This window comes from Manduca sexta, chromosome 3, assembly GCF_014839805.1.
Source record: "Manduca sexta isolate Smith_Timp_Sample1 chromosome 3, JHU_Msex_v1.0, whole genome shotgun sequence".
Classification (NCBI taxonomy): Eukaryota; Metazoa; Arthropoda; class Insecta; order Lepidoptera; family Sphingidae; genus Manduca; species Manduca sexta.
Window position 1 is genome coordinate 101,066 of NC_051117.1, and position 18,472 is coordinate 119,537.

The 18,472-nt window shown below is 34.9% G+C and overlaps 1 protein-coding gene across 6 annotated transcripts in view; it reads left to right on the plus strand.

The window, feature by feature from the left end:
• Positions 1 to 18,472, plus strand: part of LOC115449086 (transcription factor EB) — a 90,882-nt gene that overhangs the window by 49,171 nt on the left and 23,239 nt on the right. For 4 of the 6 annotated variants that reach the window (XM_030176802.2, XM_037438612.1, XM_037438615.1 and 1 more), the window contains exon 1: positions 3,763 to 3,905. The exons of 1 other annotated variant lie outside the window; for it this stretch is intronic. The gene's annotated coding sequence lies outside the window, so the exon portion shown is untranslated. Of the gene's footprint in view, positions 1 to 3,762; positions 3,982 to 18,472 lie in introns of those variants that run through there. One more of the 6 variants, XM_030176804.2, reaches the window with a different exon arrangement.

The following is an 18,472-nucleotide window of genomic DNA, read 5'->3' on the forward strand; positions in this document are numbered from 1 at the left end:
TGTAACACTAATGACAACCTCACTCACTAAACTCATAGCGCACGCGCACAGAATATCAAAAAAGAAAACCATTTAAAATGCAAATATTTACAGTTTACGTTGTTATCCGCGTCAATTACCAGGGAATCATAAATATGCATGTATATAAGTCGGTTAGAAGCATTTCATTGGCCCGTTGGCAGCCATTGTAAATGGCCGCAAGATTGCCGCGAATTTATTCGCTATCTTGTATGGAGGTTTATATATCATGCAATTTTGTTCCAATTGTGAACTTAGAAACAGCTTTGTAAGAAACATTATTGTAACCCACTTTTACGTTGGGAATTGAATCGGCGACCTTTACAGGGTAACTTTAATGTGTAGCGGTTGTGAAGGGTAACATTTTCAAAAAAGGAAGCCACAACACGGGTACTTATACTAATTATAATTAAATTTTAGCCCACTGTGCTATAAATATTAATCATTTATTTATTTAAAACAAAACTATTTTTCGGATTTTATCGCGATTTTAATATTTTAGTTTTCTATTTTATTTTAGTTTGGGAGAAAACTAACATATTAAAACCGCGAGAAAATCCAAAAACTTGTTTAATTTTAATGTCTAACATTCACGTAAACATAAGAAATCATCATTTATTTATCAATAAAATAATTTATTTTAATAATTTACTTACATTACAAAAGGGAAGCCGACAGTAATCGGGATATATATATACTTCGCCTTATGTGTAGTCATTTGTATTTAAGTATAAAAAGGTTTTGCATTTTCCCTTTAGTTTACTTAGCAATAAATTCTTGCTTTGTAACACGTGTGAGTTTTATTAACCGCATTATGCGTCAAGACTAGTAATGGGGTAACATACGATGTCATTCATTGCGTGTAGGTGATTTGAAGTTTTGAATTGTTGCTGTTTATGAGTCGTCAACTATCAGGCTAGCTTGCTCGTCGCGTCATTCATTTGTTAAAAAATGTTTATCTTTGGCTTTAAAAACCCACTGTGCCAAATACCACAATCGCCCTAACATGGGACGGAAATAAGCTCGAAATTTGATTGCATTTTTACTCTTATGCTTAAAGGAATAAAGACATGATATTTGTGCCGGGTCATGTAAAAACAACTATATTGATAGGTGTGTGTTTCTACGAAATATTAATCACCAGTTTGCTTGACAAATATCCTCAAGCCACTTACCTAATATAAAATACTGGACAAAGTCATTTACGTTTTTTTGTTTGTACGGGCAGGGGGTAGTGACTCGGCCACCTGATGGCAAGTGGAGTGACGTTTAGAGCATCTCATCTCATCTCTCTCATCTCATCATTGGCGAGAGATGTTCATCCTTCAGTCGACACTAATGGACCTATTTGGAACCGGATAAGCAAAGGCTGACACCGGAACGCGACGAACGTTGGCCGCTGTTGCGGGCTATGCTTTGTATACCAAGGGCGGTATTCGGTTGTTCACATATCCTACCATAAAAATATTCTATAGTACTTATAGAATTATAGCTGCTTTTGATATTTGAAGTAAAGGAATGGGATTGGCGGAAGAAAGCTAGCTGCAAATCGAATTTATAAAGGTTTTCGTGAATTATCTGGGCAGAAAATAATCTACTTTTATTTCTTTGCTATCCTTGCTTTTATACTCATTGCACAATAAAAAGAAATATTCTTAATCCTGTCGAGGACAATTATATTTCCTCAAAAGAACTTCTATATCCGTCATTAAACGTACAATTAATGTCTAGGTATTTTTTTCAATTTATTTTCCCTATGGAAGACTAACAGAGAACAAAGTTACTCTAAGATAAAAATATGACAGGCAAGAGCTGTAAAAAACATTTGAAATATGAAAAAGTTTGAATTAAACAGGTGAATTACAATAGAAATTTACAAACATTTAATTTCTCAAGGAAGACGTTATCATATAATTAACTCTGAAAATATTGTTAGTTTTCGAAAAACATCCGCATGAAACACAATAGAGGGGTTGATATTTTTAAAAATAATTTATCAAAAATGAAAATCATCCAAAATTTTACAGAAAGAATTGTTTAAATCCAAGCGATAATAAGTAATAAGTTTTATAAATTCTGTGAATATGAAATTTAGTGGAAGGAATTATTGCTGTCAAAAAACAAAAATTATGACATCACCGACTGTCTCTAGCCATAATGCTGCGTGCGTGAGAAAGAGATAGTGAGATAACCCACCACGCCCCCTATTTTGCTTACAATATTTCAAGTGTGAATAATTGCTTTTTACTCATTTTAATGCTGATCACAGAAAATTATTTTCTGTTCTACATAAAATGATGTACCAAATTAAACATAGAAAACTAGCCTATTCTAAACATAAGGAAACTTAAACATGTTTTATTATTCAGAAATTATCAAATGTCTTTATCCCATCACGAAAACAGGAAAAACGAGATCCGACAAACTAACTCTTTATCAACTGGCAACAGTTCAGTAGCAACACAGGATTAGCTGACACAAAACCGTTCATTCTCAAAGATTAAGTAAGATCCAAAAATACAGATGCAGATATCTCACGTCCCAAATTTGACAGGTCGATAAGATTAACAGACGAATTGGGCCTTTGTCCCTCTCGCATTGGGTCGAATTTGCCTTACGAGATAGTGTTATCAACGATGGTGGTCATTACGGTGTGTATGAACTACACAAATGTATTTATGAAATAAGCTATGGTTATTTGATATTGCATGCGGGTATAGTAGTGACTACCCAGAGCCCTATGGTAAGAGGAGTAACGTCTAGTTTCGACTGACAGGAGATAATCATCCGTAGTAAGTCGAATAATTAATACACAGGCTGATCCCAAAATGTTTCACATTGATGGGTTGATATGACGGATAACTCGTGTACGATGGTCGATGTTCGGACAGAGCAGATATGAATATAACCTACCAGCTTATATAAACTAGTCCTGCCTAGAGGGTATTTAATCATGTTAGGCAAATAAAACGCAAAAATGTTCAGTGCTCAGTGCCCAATGCACAGATCTCCACCTCAAGGAACTCGTATACAAAATTGCGTGTTTTTAGAGCCATTCGATTTTACTACGTTGTCATTTTATCATCATCAACCATCAGCCTCATAAAGTCCACTTCTGAACATAGACCTCCCCCAATTCGTTATTTAGTCACTATTACTTAATAGTAATAATAAAAAGTTATAATAAATGTTAAATTAATCACCTCGTTAGTAAAAAAACATTGATAAATGTTTTAACAATTTGTTATCATTTTCTTACGTCAAATAATTTAAGACAGAGCCAAAACATTGATTAGTTTAATCACTAATTAACACCGTGTATCGACTATCGGCAAGTCCGGTCTTGGTCTAATTGGAAAATAATTTATTTACGACTTCCTTGCTAGTTCAAAAGCTATTTAAAAAGGTAATTCCTAAATAATATTTACTTTCAACTATGTTTATATTTTTACAATTAAGTAAATATTACACAAATTCCTTATATTTTTTATATTCAATAATATATTATGAAAATTACATCAATGCCGACTCTGCATAAAGCATTTTATCAAAACAAAATAAATATTACTCATAATAATAAAGAATGAATACTTATATATTAGAATTCACTATTACAGTCAAGTTAACTTGATCGATAGCTTTTATCTTAAAAATCGTCCCTGTTGTAACTGATTAGTCAACTATTTACAGTTAAGTATAAGATCGTGCGTCGTCGCAAGCGGACGCATATCGACTATCGTCCCACGGTTTATCACAACGTTTATTTGTGTTTTTTTTTCATGATAATAGCTGAACGTAATCAGTAGTAACTCGCACGCTGACGCGAATTCACGTCAAGCGAGCCATTCACGGATAGTGTCAGTGTCGTGATGTAAAGTCGATTTTAAGTAAGTACAGTGTGGATTAATGACGGCTTTAATAAATTAATTATTGTTAACTCAAACGTAAATTTTTAGCAACAAGGTAATTCAAGCGACGATGGCTTTAAATTCTTTATGTTTATAGTCTAAAATTACTATTTTGAATTATAAACTGCAATTTTAATGCTTTAAGTGATGAGTAAATACTATAAACAGTGATAACTCGTGGCTCTCGTTTTTTGTAGCGCGACAAGTTTCTACATTAATTTACATTAGCATAATTTTGAGTGTCGTGAGAAAAGCTACGGCTTTGGAATAGTAATTTTGTTTGTGTCCAAGATATTTTTGCTCAATTTGTGCGCAATTTTGACCTAAATATTGTCATGGCAATCGTGAAATTGTTTATCGGTTTTTATTAACTAATGCGTGTTTTCGACTGTGTACTTAACCAACTAGTAAGACGCGATGTCGATGAGCTAGGTATGAAATAAGATGCTTCTGGTTAATATCGACTTCAATACGAGGCATAAGTAATCCGTAAACAGAAATATGTAATCAATTTACAAAAACGTATTAGTATAAAAATCAAAGTCAGTGGCGAACGGCTTTATTTTTTTGTTATACAACTCCTACCGAGATTACAAACTTGACTTACAGATGGTATTAACAATAAAATTGTAGTAATGATCGGCTTCTCTTTTGAAAAATCTATTTGCAAGTATTATGTGATTTTAACATTAAAACTAATTTACAAATGCCTTGTGTATAGATTCATTCATCCATTTAGTGTGACTAATTCAATGTCAGAATTTCAAGCAAGGTTTACGATTTGGATTTAGTGGTTTGATAACATGCGAATTAACGGCTTATCAAGACTGGAGTAATTCGAGATTCCACGTTTTATTATTTTTAAGATATGAATCTCATTTAATGGCCTTGGGACTATCATTTTTGGGCCATGATTCTTTTTCTACTTTACCATCATAACATTAACTGTAACTATTTAACTGCGAAGTGTAGATTGAGGATATAATTACTGAACGTATAATTATTATCACTTAATACTAACGTCCCTTTGCGTGCTATCTGCAAGCACCGCATCACGGCAGCCTCGATCTCATCTTAATCATTGCTTGTTCATTAAATCACTGGAATAGGTTTTAAAATACATATTAATAATTATTTAGGTAGCGATACGTTCTTAATTTTTGATAGTTTAAATAATCCCTCTCCCCAAAACACAACGATTCCTGTCATAAAATTCCGTTTTATTACCAAAATTCGGCTAAAGTATAAAGTGACATCCCCTGTCTCCCCTTGACGTGATGTAAAGTAAATAATCGCATTTCATAACTCGCTATTTATAAATAGTCGGTTATCTCCTGTTTGCATAGTCAAGGCTACGTTAATAGTTATCTTGAAGAATGGTTTCAGTAACCGCTGAAAAATGTGTTACATTGTATTATAATGCGAATGAGGATGCATACTCTATAGTTTTATTATAACAATGTTTTATTGAATGGCTTTTTATTTTTTAAAGAATATTTTAGCGTGTGGCAATGAGGTTTTTTGCCATTGTGGGTTTTATTGTCCATTTATGGAGAGATTTCTACCGTAGATCGTGTTAACAACATACAACTTGAGTTTCATACTCGGCCCGGCAACTATTTTTCAAGTTTTCAAATTGAAATTGGAATTTATGTCGGACTAGCTTTTGCTCGCGACTTTGCCCGCATGGAAGAGTTTTCCGGGATAAAAGTCCCGCTATATATATTCCCAGATTTTGAGAAAATCGATCACATACAAACAGTGAGTTTTTTTGGACTCTGTTTTATAATTTGTATAGATATGGCATTAATATCGATTCTTCTGTCTACCTCTTCAAACATGATGTAAGATAGTACAGAAATGAGTAAGTCTTGTCGCCGTTCACGGCTGTCTCATTATTAATTGATTGCTGGTCGTCTTTCGTCACATATTTTTTCTAAACGGCCAAGTCTTAACTCAATGGCTTCGACTGGATGAATCGCTAATTGGTTTCCTTGGTTTTAATAAGGTGAAACTGATTTTAAAACTGTGGAATGTGGACTTAGTGCCGAGTGGGTACGTTTGAGTTTTCATGGCACGTCATTGAAATTAGTGTACAAAATATAATGTTGAACTAGATTCCTGTTTCAACTTTCTACGCCATTTCCTTCGAAGCATCAATGAGACCGAGCGAGGCAAGTGTCTAAGGCAAATCTCATCTGTCAACGTGGATAAGCATGGCCTTGCTATTCGTGTTCAGACGGGGCAACTATTTTGTTTCAAGAATTAAACATGCTAGGCGAGGTAATTCCTCATCTAATTGGAGGCTAAAGGGATGCAAGGCGTCCATGGTTCTTTTAGTATTATAGGTGTTTATGGGCGATGGTAAACTCTTAGCAGCAGGTGAACCACTTGGTCAATGGGCAGCCTACCATGGATGGACAATATCTGTTCATTGTATCATCACGCCTTTCTCCCCTTCCAAAGGTAGGCAGTAATATGTTCCAGTCGGCTACATATTACTGGCATATACCGCCGATTCCAAATAATTGACATCGCAACATATTCTTAAATGTTTTGTTACCTTGAAAACTGCATAATTTCGGAATCACGACCGTGGTAAATACTTCTATTATTAATACGTAAACTATGGTATTTAACTGGTATATTCATAATAGTTTTTTTAGCAATGCTTTGAGAATTTAACATAATGTTAAAAAATATATTGAGACCAAAGTTATACACGTTAAATCTTACAAACTACTTTCAAAATATAGATTAATTCACGCCGTTTTAGCCACAAGTGTCGATCGAACTCCACTAAATTACATCCAATAAAAATAATTTAGAGTACATAAAACTTAATTCTGATTGACCCATTTTGAATCCGCAAAGCAAAAATCTTTTGAAGCCTGTATTAATCTAAAGGCTTCTCAACTAAAGGATTATTATGTACATGTGTTATTGATCTAAGATTCGCCGCAAAACAACCTTCGATAGCATAATGATCGCACGTGCGCAAAGCTCGCTTACTAACAATATCTATTTGCATATGTTCTGAAAGCGACACTTCACGGTGTTTAGTAGAAGGCTCGGCGCGAACGAGGCGAAGGAAACCTTACTTGTATTATGAACTACATGTTACTCGCGGCTTCACCGCGTGCAATAAATATGTCTCGCTGTATTTTGATAGGCCCATATTATCCTAGGTAATATAGAAGTAGCTTTTATTACCTAGGTGTGTAATTTTGTGTCAAATTTTATGCAAATCCGTTCAGCAGTTACATGGTTGCCTTCTAAAACAACTTTAGTAACTTTCTCACCTATATTAGTAAAAAGTATGAAATGTTTGGATATTTTAAGTAGTAACTGTGGAAACGACTGAACAGATTTAGCTGAAAATTATGTAGAGATCAGTGGCCAATGATCCATATAACCCGATTCCTGCCGGCTTCACTTTCGTATGTTATGTAAAATCTAATTATCATTAGAACGCTTTGCAGACCGTATTTATGCATATGGGTACTTATAATTATGTTGTCGGGTTCTCTTCCGGAAAATTTCGATCTTACCACTAGTCCAAATTAATTGTCACTACGTTCGGTTTGCGCCGACCCTATCTTCGCACCGGTTTCTCCGCCTTGTTCTCATGTAGATCGGGTTCTTTTGACTGTGAAATGACGTCATTTGTACGAGTTACGGTGTGAAACCTTAAAATCCATATTTAACTATTTTATTTTGTCGCTTGCTTAGTCCAAAAGTTTTTAGTGAAAGAGTCTTGTCTATTGTCCATTGTCCATTGGAGTGAAAGCCATAAACTGGCTAGCGCAACGTTGGACGCCTACTCACCAGGTGGACAGATGACCTTAAGTCGAAAGAGGTCTAGATGCGGTCGTTACCAAAAGGCCGATCGGGAAATCTTTGGGAGGTCCATGTTCAGTAGTGGACATCCTGCGGCTAATGATTATGATGATTAATTGTCCATTATAAGATTTATCAATAGCATCTCAAATTACGAGCGTAGTGCACCACACTACGAGTATAAACAAGCGACCAGTTCTCACCGGCCTGTCCAAAAAAAACATATATTGAGAAGGCTAGCTTCTCAAGCATCTCTAGTCAGTTATATAAACTGTCAAAATGAAATTCCTTATCACGCTCGATGCTGATAAAGCCCATTTTAAATCAGCGTACCAGCTCGACGGCTACGTTCGATAAGATTCATCGATTGGGCTGTGATATATCGCCTAAGTGACCTCGACTTGTCAAACATACAAATTACAAATGAAGACAAATGGAAATTGTACCGCGAAGTGTTGTGAACTTCGTTGTTAGACTCTTGACTCCGCTCGCTTGTAAATCTTAGATATAAATCGTACTTGCCTTTAGTTAGAGTTGACATCAAAACGTGTCCATAAGTTTTCGCATTTATGATATTTTGACACGTCTTGAAACATGAAGGTAGACAGCAATTTTAAGCAGTTATCATATTTACCCGTGTTGAATTTAAAAGGGAGACTCATAACTTTACTAAATTTCATAAGCCTGAACGCACACACACTCATTTAATTGTTTTATCCCTTTTGTAAGGCTTAGATTTAACCCACGCACGCGCACACACGCACACATACACATACACACATTGTATTGTTTTATCCTTTTATTAGGGCCTCTGTAACCTGCACTTAAATATAACATTTACTCATTAAACATACTAATAACAATTGTTAATAAAAAGTAATATTTATATGGCAGCAAAGATTAATGTTCGAACATCTCAGGCTCTCAAGATGTAGGCGCGTCCTGTTTGAGAGCCAATTATACATAGAAGTGTACCTAAGTTGCCTAAATAAATAAATTGATTAATTAAACACTAATTTGCGGTAAAGGTTACGTGTTAAGACTTATTCCTAGTAATTACACTGACTAAAAGATTGTATCATACCATAATAATTGCATTAAAATCTATTCTCATAAAAAAAACATTACATTCAATTATACTTTATAAATAATGATAAGTAGTTGATAATGTTTCTCGGTAACCTAGTAACGAGTTGAAATCTAGACTCGAGTATAAAGCGTACGTCATATTTGTTTAACTGAGCCTTCTGAGTGACTTATGTTGTGTTCTAGTTTTACTTTTATTTTTGTATGGATTTTTAGTTCAATAAACTTTAAGTCCACGCTGTTTAATTTAGGTTGTTAGGTGTCCTTAAATTTATAAAAACACAAAAATAACTGAGTTATTATAGGAAAGATATTTGGAAGCTAAATATGTCTAGAAATGTGACGTGCAATTCTCCTTAAAATTGGGATTCTTAAATTTACACTATTTTCATGATGATTTCTTATGTTTACGCGAATGTTAGACATTGAAATAAAACTATTACCCAGATTTTATCGCGGTTTTTTATATTATTGTTTTCTGCCGATGTTTCGAGACTTAGAAGCCTTCATAGTCACGGGGGGACGGGGGGGGGGGTCTGAAGTGTGGTTCGTCCGAAAAGAGTACACTATTTTCATGTTTAGCGTCCCCATAATTGCCTATAAATACTGGTCATTACATAAAATACCCAATCTCTCATCTACCTTCCTACTAAACAATTCTCAATAAAAAAATTGATGAGCATTGTTCCTATTTCATAATTTTCTTCTACCTATATTGCCTATCCCAAAGGGCGCCAGTGAGGCAGTAGTCCACAGATTTCAGCGACGCGACACACATCGCAAACCTGATAAGATAAACCAATCACAGAAGTCAGTGGAAATGTTGACCTACTCGCGCCGTCAAACAAATTGCAGGTGGCAACGCTTTTTGTTAATATTATATCTGTCATGGTGTTGACCATTACAAGCCATGTGTCGCGAGTGTTCGAGGAACACGCCGTATCACACAGACTTGAAATAATATTTACAAACAACATAGGTAAAATAGTTTAGCGTGTTGATAAAAATCAATCATAATGTTAATCAAATATTTTTTGTTATATGGACACAGCAAAGTAGCCTTACTGCACCTGATGGTAAGTGGATTAAGATGATTAGATGGAGTAAGATGATTACCCCTCGGCAGTCGACACAATTATGCCGGCCCGTTGGAACAGGATATACACAGGCTGGTCCCCGAGCGCGACACAAATACGTGGGCCACTATGGCGGGTTTTAACACCTTGTGTACGGTGGTCTCTATCCGGCCGGATATAAAATATATCCTACCACCAGCAACTGAAGATTATTCGGTTATTTGTTTTTTTCGTGTAAACAAATGTATGGCTCAGTACTATTTTATTAAATTCCATAGTTCATGGATTTCATACATTTCATTTTAAGCAAAGAATGTCTTAATAATAAAACTACGCCAAATATGATATTGTGATGCAGTCATCCAAATAATAGAACAGCATTATTAACACCCTTCCATTCACTGGCATTTTTTCACGCACACGTACATTATAATATAAATTGTCCATTACGTATCACGTGATCAATTGAACTTGCTTACTTTCACATTTAGATCAGTGTTGTCATATGCTCGAGTCCCGTGATCTTATTGTAGACGGGATGCCTCTAAATTCATGATTGCCTGGTAAGGAGTCCAAATAATTGCCTAGCATACGGAGACGATTGTTATTAAATGGACGGTTATTTACAAATAATTTATTTCATTATTTACAATTAATTTATTCCAATGTTTAATGGCCTAATATTTACGATTAATTTATTTCAATTTATTTTTGTGCATTAATAAACTCATCGCGTGTCTATAAATTATTTACAATAAATAGATTTCAAACTGCAATTAATCATAAATATGAGCCCGTCGATTAATGATTTATTTATCAATTTGTACCTATATTTATCATTCATTTAGTGATTTCGTTTACGTTTTTATCTGTGAACAGAAATGATTTATAGACATTTTATTGTTCTAGTAACAACATATATTGCGAATGGTAATTTTGAAGCTTTAACTACTCTGATAGTTATTGTAAATTGGTTTATCAAAAACACAATTTATGATGATTATCACTGCATTATGTCCCGGGTTACACTGTCTCAAATCATCATGTAATTATCTATTTTCCATAACTTTTTGTAATCACAAATCGTCATCAAACATTCATCATATAATCTTCAGTAACCTTAATTATCTTTGTACCCAATCAAAATATTAGTAAATAACTGCTTTTAGCACAGTCAAGGGTATTTTTTGCGAGCGTTTCTTCCAGTCAGTTTTATGTTGTTTCCAAGTTTTTTGTCCCGCCCTCACTCGGCCTTGCAATATAACAAACTAGACAATAAATGTTAGAAACGTGTTTTAACTGAACAGATAACTTTTATAGAGTCCATCTAAAGATCTGCCATTCTTAGATAAATAAAGACGATTAATACGTAGTCTATGAATACAAGACTAAGAAGCAATTATGCAGGCCGGCATGCCCGTCCGGAGATGCTTGTACCTTTGGCCAGTTGCCACTTTCTATGTTCTTCACTTCGACTCAACATCAGGTGTAGTGTAAGACGTTTCAAATGTGCAAACTCATTATTGAGAAACACTATAAAACTGATGGTTGCTTGATCCTACTGCACCTCATGGTAAGTGGAGTAGGGTCCAGATAGCGTTGAGAGTCGCGGGATGATTATCATTCGCCAATCGACACAGTTATACCGGCCTATTTCAGAGGCTGATCCCGGAACGCGACACACTTACGTTTACAACTATAGCGGGTTTTACACCGTGTATGATGGTCGCTATCCAGACAGACATAAATATCCTGAGACTTATATCAAACTATTTCCCACTACAACACATAAATGTTGAACAGAAACTAAGTCTTTAAATTCGGACTCTAATACTTCCTATAGAGACTTTTAAACAATGTTGATTATATTTATTTTACAAATATAACTTTCTCATTCCAAAATTTGAGGAAACGCGTCGAATGACTTAGGATTTTAAAGTGAAAAGGTGTGCCTCTATCAGCAGATTGTATCGCGGTAATTAATCGGTCCATTTCGATATTAAGTAATTAATACGTAACGTAATTTATACTATACAATATCAATGTGATAAAAAATAATTTCGCGCACTCAGTGAAAGAAAACAATTCTACATAAGCATTTGAACCTGCATATACCTATGTGAAGTCTCCTACCCCGCCCTAGGATAGCTTGATGGACTTAACCCCCTCAGTAGTAGATAAGACCCGTGCTCAGTAGCAGTATAGTAATACAGAGCTGGTTAATACGTAATATCTTGCCTGTATCCCTTACGGAGTAGGCAGAGATAGGTGAAGTTTTTCGGGATTACTATTATCCAGTAGCATAGCTTGCTATAGAGGGACCCTGTGAATTTGTTGGGGGCTCTTCAAGGCAGTGAGAACTTTTGGAAGCCCGCTTAGTTTAATTGGCCAAGAGGGGCCCTAAAGCTCGGGGGCCCCGTATCACTGATACGGAGCGGCGGTGGCTACGCCCCTGCTACACAATAGACAATAAATAGTACATCGTCGAGACAAATTACTCGGTCACGTGACTTAAATAGTGTAAAATATATTTATATTAGCAGGCACATGTTAATACGTCGATAAAGCCGGATTGTCGCGTCCTCTTGCGCACTAAAGCGCATATCTTAAGACAACCGATAAACAATTCGTCCTTGTTACTATGTTTTCTTGTTAGTTGCTGAAGTATTTCTTCCCCCTTTTCTTAGTTCTACGTCGAATGCGCGTTACCTTTTTATTCCAAATGATCTTGCTTCTTATCCTGTTATACATTAAAATTGTTTTGGATACATAGTGTATGCTTAGAAGTCATGAAAACTATTCAAAGTTTTCTGTAGTTTGTGGACAATGACGCTTATAATCAAGCGAGCGATTTGCTCGTAGTTCAGGGATTTTATTCTTTGTCAGTATAAAATCTATGTGGTCACACTGCCACTTTGCCAGCGGGGGTGTTATTCCCCTGGTAACGAAAACAATTCTACAATAGTTGATATAATACAACTATCACTAGCGATACCATCTTGATGGTAGCAGGAAATGCAATAGCGATTATATGATTTCGGCGCCTCCTACCTAAAGTCCTTATCGAAATGATTTATATAGATATTATATATTATAGTTATAGCGTAAATAAACAATAATACTGCCCACAGTTTAGACATGACTGGATCAATTGTTATACCTATGCCTACTACACATAGTTACACTAGTATTAAACAATAATTATAGTCACTGATATGTACAACAAGTGCGGCGTACATAACATTCGCCACAGCACTCAGCGAGTAGCATATTTTTATGGGGCCTCAAAACGGTACACATAATATTAATAATAATGAACAATTTTTTTAACTACAGATACAATATAAAAAAATGACATATGTCATCGGTATGACAGGAGGGAAAAATATAGCATTGATGATAGAAAAACAAGTATTGCTCGCACTTAAACGTGTTTCTGTAGTTATACCTCTCCCTACTCCTGAAAATGTCTGATGATTTGTATCAATTCGAAAACATGACTTCAAGACACTTTTTCACAATCGTTTACGCCCAAAGAAAACAAAAATATGTGTGGGTATTCCATATCCTAGCGACGGCTTATCTTTAGTAATCTATATCACTTGACCTTTTTTATGACGTAAATTGTTTCTGTTGTTAATTATTTATTTATTTTTCATATTCACCCGGTCAAAGCTTTTTATAGTACGTGTGTCTGTTGCTTTTTAAACTTGTCAATGGCAGAATTTACTTAAAAAAGATACAGCCAATCACAACGAATTGAAATTGTAATTTATGTATTCATTTGTTTCACACACAAATACAATTTTAATAAATAAGAACAATAAGTACAAATAACAGTATTATCCACTCTAAGCAATATCTTCTACACGGCCTAGGTAGATTTTTATACAAACACTAGAGAAATCGCCTAACTTTAAGAAAGATCGAAAGAGAGATGGAGAACCGTAAATATTTGTAGTATTTACTACGGTTTGCATCTTAGATGGCAACACTGATCTATATCCTTGTTTGTTGTAATACTTAGACCTATATAGTGTAATTTGAACCCATAGTATGCTCAAGGTTGGCGTCTTAGACGGTACATTTTCCTTCTATGCATAAAATCAAGTTACCAACGAACTACAGGGTAATTTTTTAATTGTGTTACTAAATGAATCCACATATTCCTTTATAACTTTGCTAATATGATGATATAAATCTTCCATGAATATTGAATATTTTCGCCAAATATCCCGGATTTAGTTTTAAGATTTTATGATAAATTTGTAGTTTAGTGCGTATATGATGTGTGTGAGTGTATTTTTGACTAATAGTGTAATGTTGCCGCTGCGATGAATTCTCTTAGAGAGATAGTAGTGATATTGGGCGTGTAAAATTAAATTTACTTTTTGTTATTTTTTTTTTTATATTACTCTTTTATTTTACATCTACGGCTCGACTGATTCATTGTAAGGTGTTAGAAAGTTGGAATCTTATCTCATAATCCTATTTTGGTCTTTACGCGCTATTCATTTAAAAACAAAATATAACCTACCTTCTTCTCTAACGTCTATCTTATTTTCAGTCAACAAAATCCGCATGGAGATTGTAAATAACAAAAATCAATGTTTTAAAAATCTAAGCGTTAATTCCTTAAGTTTTTTATTTGAGTTGTCGTATCAATGAGTCCGTAGATTACGTTTGGGGCTCACGTTTAGCGATAACTTATCGGCGATCGAGTACGACTCCGGCCCAATCTTTACTTGTTGACAATTTACCGTTTTTATTTTATTGGCCATTAATCCATTTGTTAGAATAATAAATTGATTCGTGTATTACGTTGAGGAAAATAAATTAAGTACCTACAGATAATATAAGCGCGCCGGTGCGTGATAGGTATGCGATTTTTATCTCGAAGTCTGAAGACGTAAGAGATCTCAACTTTTTTTAAATGTACATAGCAAGGTGATACCATTGCATCTGATGGTAAGTGGAGGGTCCAATAGAATGTCGACTGACGAGAGATTATTACTCCTCGGCGCGATTATGCTGACCTGTTGGAACTGGATATACAGAGGCTAATCCTGGAATGCGATACACGTACGGGGCACTATGGCGGGTTTTAACACCTTGATGCGGTGGTATTTCCGGACGGATATTAAATATACCTACCTATCACCAGCGATTATATCCCCCATAGGGTTAGACAGAGTTATAACTAGAGTTCCCACACTGTTACATCTAAGCGATGTGAAAATGAAACCTATCATTATTATCCAGTACAAATTACAAATTATGTTTTCCATTCAAAAATATTACACAATATCTTACGTTGCGAAGGGTAGATAGAAAAAAGATTTTTCAAAACAGAAGTAACGAAAGTATATTGTGCGTAGCATTGCAATGGAGCTTACCTTAAGACATAAAAAATATTTAGTATTATTTTTATTTTTTGTGATAGCAAATCTTGCAACGATAGCGAAATAAACAAAGCCTATGTTATATTATAGACTTGCATGTTGTATAAGTTACGCTGATGTAAACACTGTAAACCCCTGCCTATCCTCTACAACGTAACCTCAAATATGATTGATTGTCATAATCCGCGATGATTACTAAAATTTTAATCGATTCAACATGATTACAACGATAATGTTACGTTTTGATAAATAATTAAAACAAAACTAAAGAGCATAGTTGGATTACCAAAAGTGTAAGAGTTGAAAATCACAGAAAAATAATGGATTGGAATTAATCCATAGGATTAAGGGCATGAAAATACACGTCAAATTTAATCCGCTCGGATTAAATATAATTTATTGTGTTTGTGTCCTGTTGATAATCGAGTGTTGTGATTTGTTTTTTTTCAATTCCGATTGTTTCGGCGTGAGTATTCCGAACAGGGACTCGATTGTGGCATTCTTTGTTAGTGTTAGTTTTATTATAAAAAAGTGGTATACAATATCATATATATTTTGCGTAATACAGTCATGTTAAGTTATAATAATAGGCAAACATAAATGTAGTGTAGTTCTTCAGCCTCGAATTGTCTCAAAAGAACTTATACTACCAACGAGGCTTCCTACCCTATTTGTTACGCCGCAACTAGAAGGTAATCGTTCCACCTAAAATATAATCGCTGTAAAAATACTTTTTTTTTATCTCAGAATAATGACTAAAGCCAGTTTTATTCTTAGATTATACACTAGTTGTTAATACACTGATCATATACAAGTTTTACTCGCGGCGCCGGTCGCTTTTTTTCTTGAGAAGGTGATGGATTGTGCTGAATCCAGGGTACGCGTTTAACATTCGTGACAAATGCAAACAGTCTAATATCTTTATACACCTTCTTTAATTTTACGATCCACTTAAAACATGAGATATGTCATACAAAATAATCGAAAGAAAATTTTACATTACTTATAGACTTCAGACAACGATATTTGCCTCCACATAATACGATTTTAATTCTTAAGGTATAACTTAACCACGACAAAAAGTACTCTACAAATCAACGTCACAACCTTGAATATAACAAAAAAAAATGTTACACAAAACTGAAACCGAAATGGCTCGTGTAAAGACAAATATTTGACGCGCTACCTCCGATAACGTGTGATGCATCATAATACATCACGGAATCTTGACGCTGTGCCATATCGATAAACAGTCGCCATGGAAAAATCAACCTATATGCTCGGTTATGTAACCCAGATTGCGCTGCGATTGGAATTCAGAATGTGGGTGATAGATGTTAAAACTCTAGTGGCGGAATTCAGAATGATGTTAAAACCCTAGTGGCGGAATTCAGAATGATGTTAAAACCCTAGTGGTGCACGTAAGTGTGTCGCGATCTGGAATCAGCCTGTGTATTTGGTTCCAACAGGCCGGCATAATAGTGTCGACGACTGTCGAGGAGTGATCATAACTCGTCAGTCGACATTCTATTGGACCCCACTTACCATCCAGGTGCATTGGTGTTACTTTACCGTGGACTGTATATATAAAAAGTAGTTTTACATTAGTCTTTTCTATTAGACTTTGGAATAGTTTTCCGGCACGCGTGTTTTCATTAACCCTGGAGTCTAGTTTCAGTAGAAATTTTGTTTCTCCGTTATGATATTTGTAACATTCATTATCTACAGTAACGTGTTTTGATAACAGAGGATAAACATTTTTAGGCCGTCATGTCATTCAAATTAATCGAAGAAAATATATTTAAAACGTATCTTGGAGTACTTCATATACCAAGAACGGCATGCGTACGCGCCACTTGAATGTACAAAATCATGTTATCTATACGTTTAATATAATCCACAATTCTCTATTCTACGTAATATCATAGCTAATTGATTATTTGCTTATAATCTATCCATAATTATGAGTCATACACTTAATCATTGCACCTGCATTTTTAGTAATTTGTTACTCTTCAGTTAATAGGGGGACCAGTGTGCTAAAAAATTTTGTGCCGATGTGTGACGTGCTATGTCCGTGTTTGCAACGCAATCCCTAGCTATAGTGAAACCTAATGTGAAGTTTGAAGCTGTTCTAGCCTAGAACAACTAGCTCTAGGATTTCTAGGAGCCCTAAAAATTACCAATCTACATGCATGACTAATTCTTGAAGCCTTTTGTGGTTATTAACATTTTTTTGAATAATTTGCCGCTTGAATTAAGCTCATCTTAAAAGAATTATATTGTGTACAATAAATGATTCATTCGTATACATTATATGTAATTTCCATACAGATTTTTAATTGTAAAGTATTATCGCGTACTGTACGATAATGCGTAAATTCCTGCTAGGGATACGTTTAGTTTCTAAATAACTCACAACTCGACAAATAAAAATACTATACTCCTACTATACTTGCAGAAATATTTGTTTAACCTAACATTATCCGAGTTTGTGGCATGGTGTTAAAGTGGCGATAGGCTATTTGGTAGTGGAACGGACTGCCGAGACGAATGTCCACAGGTTCAAAACCCATAGAACACATACCTCTCTAACTTTTCTAAAATTATGTGTCTATTCTTTGTGAATTATCACTTGCTTAAACCGTGAACGAAAACATCGTGAAGAAACCTACACACCTGAGAAGTTCTCTATAAGAATTTCGAAGGTGTGTGAAGTCTACCCAATCCGAAGTAGGCCAGTGTGGTGGACTAAGGCCTGTTCCCTCTCAGCAGTAGAGGAGACCCGTGCCCAGCAGTGGGACAGTATGTAATACATGGTTGATATTATTACTATCCCCAGGTTGATAAAGAATTGAAAATTTAATTTAACGTAAACTTTAAAATTAAGAACGTAAGCACTCGTACAGTTGACAACCGTTTATCGCGATATCACTTGAGACCAACGTGGTTCATAACGCAAGTCACAAATGCAAATTATTTAACTTTAATGCTATTATCACTGTAATTAGACACGTCACTAGATCAATCATTATATCGCCGATATGGTTGTACCGCGTATAATACGCACAGAGAAGATTTATTTAGGGTATTTGCAGTAATCAGGTTTATGGAGCAAAGTCTACGACGCAATACGTTAATC